The sequence below is a fragment of the Mus musculus genome, chromosome 5, assembly GCF_000001635.26.
Source record: "Mus musculus strain C57BL/6J chromosome 5, GRCm38.p6 C57BL/6J".
In the NCBI taxonomy this organism is placed as follows: Eukaryota; Metazoa; Chordata; class Mammalia; order Rodentia; family Muridae; genus Mus; species Mus musculus.
In genome coordinates, this window is record NC_000071.6 from 27,797,303 (window position 1) to 27,805,403 (window position 8,101).

An 8,101-nucleotide genomic window follows, 5' to 3' on the forward strand; every position below is an offset into this window, starting at 1 on the left:
ATTTTAAAAATGGCCCAGGCTTTGGCACTGTCAAAATATCAAAGGTCATTCACTCACTTTCCCAGAAAGTCTGTCTCCATTATCTTTTTTTAAAAAAAGATTTATAAAACAAGTATACAGATTTTGTTTGTTTGTTTGTTTGTTTGTTTGTATAGAATTCCATGTAGCCCACACTGGCCTCAAACTTCCCATTTAGCTGAGAATAGTCTTGAATTTCTGATCCTCCTGCCTTTACCTCCCAGGGCTGAGATTATAGGTGTGTCCCACAATGCCTAGTCTAAGCAGTGTGCTGATGTTGATCCCAGGAGCTCTGTACATGGTAGGTAAATACTCTCCCAGCTGAGCTGCTTCTTAGCCCCTGACTTCGTCATCCTAGCTTCTGATTTTACAGTGACATCCCATAAAGTGGGTGAAGTGGGGCAGACCTACAGCTTTGAAAGTGCATGAAAATAAAACTGTTGCTCTGAACTGCATTTTCATGTACTCAAACCAGCAAGTGAGATTTGTGTGCCAAATGATAGCATTTGTTTAAAATAATTGAAGTGGAGCAAGGCACCTTTAATCCCAGCACTTGAGAGGCAGAGGCAGCAAAGTTCAAGGCCAACCAGGTCTACAGAGCTAGTTTCGGAACAGTCAAGGAAGGCTATACAAAGAAATTTTGTTTCAAAAAACCAATAAACAACAACAACAATAGAAATGGTTAACTTAAACATTCATATTTTGGCACACATACTTTGTAAGTGTAATCCTTCAGCAGATTGGCCACATTTCTTTTTTGAGACAGGGTCTCAACATAGCCCAGAGTTGCTATATCTTCAGCCCAACACAATTTATGCTAGAGCTTCTGAGTTCCAGGTATACAGGAAGTACCTGCTGAATCAAGAGAGTCCTGTGCTTGGAAGGAGCTCCTCACCTACCTGTGGATGAGTCCAGACCCTGGGGAGACCTGCCTCCTGTTAAAGTATTTCAGGTGCTGACTTCAGAGAACTGCGTCTGCATGTCTTTATACTATGTAAGTTCCATGTAGTATGAGACCAATCTAAAGGGCACAGAGAGGACTTAGGGTACAGCTCAGTTGAAAGAGCGTTCACTTAGCGTGTAGACAGTCCTGGGTCAAGCTCCAGCACCGCATGAAACTGAGGTGGTTATATGTGATCCTAGCACTTGGGAAGAGGCAGGGGGATGAGGAGGTCACGGTCATCCTCAGCTATATTTTGAGGTCAACCTGGGCCAATAAGACCCTGTCAAAAATAAAGTAAAATAAAATGAAATAGGCCTGCAGAGCTCTAAGAATTTCTAAGGGGATAGCTGTTTAGATGTGTTCGAGCCTAGAAACACCAGTTTCAATGGCAACACAGAGAACAACTTTGTAGTTGGGTTGTAGCTCTCAGACTTCCTCAGAGGCTACTACAATGCATAGGAGGATGGATCACACTGAGGGATGGATTTAGTTGCCAAGTATATTCCCAAATTATCTGTGGGTACTGGAGGCCATCTACAAGTGGCCATGGCTGGGAACACAGACTGAGGGCATTGAGGGAATGAGAACATAAGTTCCGTGTGCTAATGTGATCTCAGTTTGAGGAAGTTTTTACAGTAACAGAACAAAGGAAGGCATCACTGAGACACCTTTAAAACACACTGGTAGAAAACTGAGGGAGACTGAGGTCGTCACAGGAAACTGGGAACCTGCCATTGGCCTCAGATGCCATCTGAGATATTCTTAAGTTTGGTTGGTGGGAGTGAGGAGTCGAAAGGTCAGGTGTGGAGGAGGGTTTGCAGAGGCTTACTGCTGGCTCAGGATATCTGACTCCAGCTTTGCACATTCCAACTCCACAACCACTGTTCTTCTAACCAGTGGCTCTGCCTGGCAGGAGCTGAGGTGGAGGCTTGATTCTTTGCAGTACTTTGGTTCCACCTCCAACTGCAGCCTCTGGTCTGATACTTCCAGCCAAATCAACTCACTTCACCAAGACAAGGGAATACATCTCTTAACTTCTCCACTCTCATAGAAAGATGACTAGGGGAGCCCGGAGAGCTTTAAGTGACACGCCCACAGCCATGGCAGCCAGGAGTTTGAGTTAAACCCTTCTTCTTGGAATTATTCAATTTTTTTTTCTTTTGAGAAATCTAAGAAAGAGAAAGGTTTTTAATTTCATAAATAGTGAAAGTAGAAGTAAAACAAATGCCTGGAAAATATCTTTATGATAGATAAATCTCTCTGGGCTTCAAGAAACCAACTGTGCCATTGCAGCTGACAGACACACTCCTCTCTCAGAATTGGTTGAGATGAGAGAGACAATTGCCAGGACTAAACTCAAAAACTTCCTGTCTGGTGTCAATTTTAATTTTCTGATTTAATTAGTTTCCTAATTAGAAGGGTTAAATTAATTAACCTCATTATTTACTATATATTTAATGATTTTGCCTCTGGAGGGATTTACTTCATTTTCAATAATTGGAAATCTCATGACAAGAGGGAATATTACCATACCTTACACTTATTGTTTTAGTATGAATATCCTGCCTAGGACATTTTAGGAGAGCAATCAGATGCAACCAAAAAAGATGGCTTCCTGCTTGTTTAGAAACAGAGCATCTGTAAAACTTGAACTGAGGCTTAATTGTTACTGTCAAATCAGAGTTCAACAGAGCACACCCTTCAGTGAGAGTCAAAGAAACCTTATACCATAGAATCCTCTACTAAAAAAATCCTCTTCTATCAGACTTGATAGGATACAACTGTAATCACAGCTCGTAGACTTATGAGTTTGAGGCCACCCTGGTCTATGTAGCAAGTTCCAGGCCATCCAAGTTATACAGTGACACCAGGCTGTGTCATTTTTTTTTGCCACTCTCTGTCACCCACCTTGCTACAGTGCCCCTCTCTTATTCCTCCACACTACAAATGCTCTCTTCCCTCTAGACTGCAGCCCTGGACTTTCTCCAAACCCACCCAGAACCACCTTATCCCAGGCTTGGTTCCCTCTGAAAGGAACTAATCTCACCTCCTCTTCTGACCTAAATGTCCCGTTTTGATGACACATATCTGATCAGACTGTGTTGTCCCCTCCTCCTCTGATCACACAGGAGTGTGAATAGTTGCTACACAGTGGTGCTCCACAACATGGATCAAGGATGATATCATAGTCAGGGTTTCCATTGCTGTAACAAAACACTGGAACCAAAAAGCAAGTTGGGGAGAAAGGGTTTATTCAGCTTACAGTTCCACATTGCTATTCATCACCAAAGGAAGTCAGAACTGGAACTCAAACAGGGCAGGATCCTGGAGGCAGGAGGTGATGCAGAGGCCATAGAGGGTGCTGCTTAATGGTTTGCTTCCAATGGCTTGTTCAGTCTACTTTCTTATAGAACCAAGGACTTCCAGCCTTGAATGAATCTACCAACCATGGACTGGGCCCAGCTGGATCTCATAGAGGCATTTGTTTAATTGAGCATCTTTCCTCCCCAAGTTGACATAAAAATCAGACAGTACAGATAACTAGCCTAGTCAAGTCTGAGATACAACTGCTAGGATGGTTGGTGTGATACCTAGAGAATGAGGGGCAGCGGATGGGTATGTTTTAAATAAAGCTGTATGACTTCTGCATGCTTTTCACTTTGGTTTTGAGGCATCATGGAAGATAACAATTATTTATAATGTTTAAAACTTAACTCTCCTATGGAGTTGTTTTGCTATTGAGTATTGAATTTTATGTTTAAAAATATATTGATTTTGTTATTTATTTATTTATTTATTTATTTATTTATTTATGTGTGTGTGTGTGTGTGTGTGTGTGTCTACTGAGCTATCTTGCCAGCCTGCAATTCAACTTGAAGATTTTTTTTTTTTGTATTTATGTGTATGGACACAGTATGTGCAGCTTAGTGTGGTGCTCTTGGAGCTAGAGTTAGAGATGGCAGTGAACTACCCAGTATGGGTGCTGGGAACCAAACTCAGATCCTCCGAAACAGTGCCAGGCACTTTAAATTGCCAAACCATCTCTTCAGCTCCTGAATTTTACTATGTAGATTGGGAAATAAGTTAAGAGAGTTTAGGGGTCTGGTGGACTTTTTTTCCCTTTTCTTTTCTTTCCTCTCAAGGTTCTGAAGTCACTTGTAGTGACTTTTCAAATCTTCACAGCAGGGGACAACAGTCCTACATGCTATGATGCTGATGGCCTAGACTTTGGACCAATAAAGCTTTATGCACAGTAACAGATTTGGCCGGTGGGCACTGGCTTGCTGTCAACGAGTTGAGATTTTCAAGGTCACAAACCAGCAAGTAAAATAAACAAAAATAACACCCAACAGGTGTTGCCCACCCTATCAGACCAAGTACTCAGTGTGGAGCACTGTGCTTCTCTGAAATAATCCATGGACTCGGGAGGTCTTTTGGAATGCTTGACCATCCAGAAGATGAGGGAATTCAACTAATTAATTAGTCAAGACTTTGAAATCCACAGGGAAAAGGACCTCATATTAAGTGCAAACTATCATCATAACTAATATATTTGTGGCACTTTCATTAAATTTTCTCTCAGATCTTGAGAAAACATATCTCCTGGCTGCCAAGAATTTCATCTTAGCATAATTATGAAGCCTCCCCAAGTAGCCACGTTTCAGTTTGTGATCCTCAGTGGGGGATGGTGCCAGCTGCTGATACTTGGTGGAGCTGTTTAATTTAAGGCTTATTAGTTCAGCCCAGGTGAGAATGAGTAAGCCTTGGTGAAATTTGTTCATGGAGTAGAATATGCGAATACCTGTGGTTAAGCAAGCTCATATAAAAGGAGTAATGTTATTCAAAGAAAAGTGAGAAGGTTCCACCACAATAAACATGGAGATTCTAGGGCATGTGTCACATGTGTCACAACATTAAAAAACCTTTTAAGTTACAAAATAGAGTATTTCAGTATTTAGTAAATATATTTTTGTTAGGTTTTTTGAAACATTTTTTATTGAAATTAGATTTCCTTCTCACATAATATATCCTGACTACAGTTCTACTTTCTCTACCCCCTCCCTCTACTCCTCCCAGCTCCTCCCCACCTCCCCTGACATCTAGATCAGAAAACAGATGGACTACTAAAGGATAATAATAAAACAAAGCAAAATAGAGTAGAATAAGAAGGAACAACTCACACATGAGAGTTGGACAAGACAAACAAACAGAAAAGCCCATGAAAAGGCACAAGAATCAGAGACCCACTTGTTCACACACCCAGAATCCCATATAAAACATTAAACTGGAAGCCATAACACATACACTGAGGCCTGGTGCAGACCCACTAGGCCCTGTGCATGCTGTGTCAGTCTCTGTGATTTCCCATGCACTTTGCTCAGTTGGCTTAGAGGCCTTGTTCTCTTGGTGTCCTCCATCCCCTCTGGCTCTTACACACTTCCCATCTCCTCTTCCACAGGGTTCCCTGAGCCCTGAAGTGGGGGATCTGGTGGAGACATTCCATTTAGGGCTGAGTGTTCCAAGGTCTCTCATCCTCTGTATGACGTCTGGCTGTGGGTCTCTGTATTGATTCCCATTGCTGCAGGAGGAAGCTTCTCTGATGATGGCTGAGCAAGGCGCTGATCTATGAGTAGAACCGAAATGTCATTAGGGATCATTTTATGGCTACATGATTTTTTGAAACAGTAGTGTTTAGTTTCACCCTATGTCCCTGAGTTATCTAGTCTCCAGTTCTTGGACACCCAAGCAGTGTAGGGTTTGGGTCCATCAGATGAAGTGGGCCTTAAATGAAATCAGACAGTTTGATCACTCCCACCATTGCCTTAGCGTATCTTTCAGGCAGGACATCATTGCAAGCAAAGGGTTTGGGGATGGCTTGGTGCTTATATTTCTCTTTTGGTAGCGTGCAGAGTCTCTTCCTGTACTGAAGATGATAGAAAATAGGAGTGAAAGCTCTATGTAGGCACCAACTTGACTTCTCCCATGTTCAGTGAGTTGTATAGGTTTGTCTTCAGCTATGAGGCCTTACTGTCAGTTTGTGGAAAGCAACATATAGCCTTATCTACAGCCTAGGTTGTTTGGAGATTCCCATGTACCCCTTTGGCCTACAACCCAATTAACTGTAAGCGGATCCTGGTACTGGGAGCTTCAAGAACAAGAAATGGTCAGTTGGAATTCTATCTCCCGCATCCATGGAGACTTCATTTAGATTATCTTTACTTATGTACGTATTTTAGGAAGCTTCTACTGTATTAGGTTTCCATAGTACCTCTTAAATGGCCTTTAACTTTAGCTGTCTCTCCCCATATTCCCTCTCTTGTTCCCCTCTCACCGCCCCCTCCTCACAATATCCTCCCATTCCAGTTACCTGCCCCATCCATCCATAAACATATATTCTATTCCCTTTCTTAGTGAGATTTATTTGCACCTCTTGTCCTTTACTCTATACCTAACCTATGTGGTTCTACAGATTGTAGTTTGTTTATCATTGACTTAACTGCTACTATCCACATATTGGCAAATACTACCATATTTGTCTTTCTGGGTCTGGCTATCTCACTTATGGTGATTGTTTTCTAGTTCCATCCATTTGTTTGTGAATCTCATGATTTAACTCTTTTTTTTTTTTTTTTACAGATGAATAGTACTCCAATGTGTAAATGTACCACATTATCTTTATCAATTTCTTATGTTTCAAGACCTCTAGTTTGTTTCCAATTTCTATCTATTATTGATAGAGCATCAATTAACATGATTGAGTAAGTGTCTCTATAGTTGAATGAAGTGTATTTGGTGTGTATGACTAAAAGTGGTTGTCATAATTTGGGTTTTATTGCTGTGAAGAAATACCATGACCAAGGCAACACTTATAAAGGCAAACATTTAATTAGGGCTGGCTTACAGTTTCAGTGGTTTAGTCCACTATCATCAAGGTGAGAAACATGGCAGCATCCAGGCAGACATGGTACTGGAAGAGCTGAGAGTTGTACATCTTGTTCTGAAGGTAGTCAGAAGATTGTCTCACAGCAGCTGAAAGGGTCTCAAAGCCCACGTCCACATTGACACATTTCCTTCAACAAGGGAACACCTCCTAATAGCACCACTCCCTGGGCCAATCATATTGAAACCACCCCAGTGGTATAGCTGTAGATCTTGATGTAGATCAATTCCATTCTTTCTGAGGAACTGCTATGCTGAGTTCCATAGTGTCTGTACAAGTCTGCACTCCCACCAGCAATAGAGAAGTGTTCCCTTTTCTCCACATCCTCACCAGCATGAGCTGTCACTTGCTCTGAGATGGGATCTCAGTCACTTTGCATTTTCCTGATGACTGAGGATGTTGAACATTTCTTTAAGTCCTTCTCAGCCTATTTGAGTTTCCTCTTTTGAGAATTCACTGTTTGGATCTGTACCCTATATTTTAATTGGGTTATTTGTTTTCTTGATGTCTATTTTTTAGTTCTTTATATATTTTGAATATTAGCCCTCAATCAAATGTGTAGTTGGTAAAAATTGTTTCTCATTCCATAGGCTACCACTTTGACTGAATGGCAGATGGTGTCCTTTGCTGTGCATAAGCTTTTCAGTTTCATGAGGTCCCATTTATTAATTGTTCATCTTAGCATCTGCACTAACAGTGTTCTGTTCAGAAAAGTCCTTTCCTATGCCAATGAATCAAAACAATTTCTCACTTCCTATTCTATCAGGTTCAGTGCATTTGGTTATATGTTGAAGTCTTTGATCTATTTGGACATGAGTTTTGTGCAGGGTGATAGTTTTGGATCTATTTGCATTCTTCTACATGTGGCCATCTGTTAAACAGTACCATTTGTTAAAGATGCCACTCTCCTTCCTGCTCCCCTGCCCAGTTTATGTTTATGGCGTCTTTGTCGAAACTCAGGTGTCTGTGGGTATGTGGATTCATGCCTGAAACTTCAATTTGATTCCATTGATCAACTTGTCTGTTGTGCCAATGTGTCTGTCCTTTTCTATTACCATAGCTTTATAAGACAACTTGAAGTTGGGGATGGTTATACCTCCTGAAGTTCTCTTATTATTCAGGGGTATTTTTTATATTCTGGGATATTGGTTGTATGCGTGTGTTTCCATATGAAGCTAAAAATTATCCTGTGAATGTTT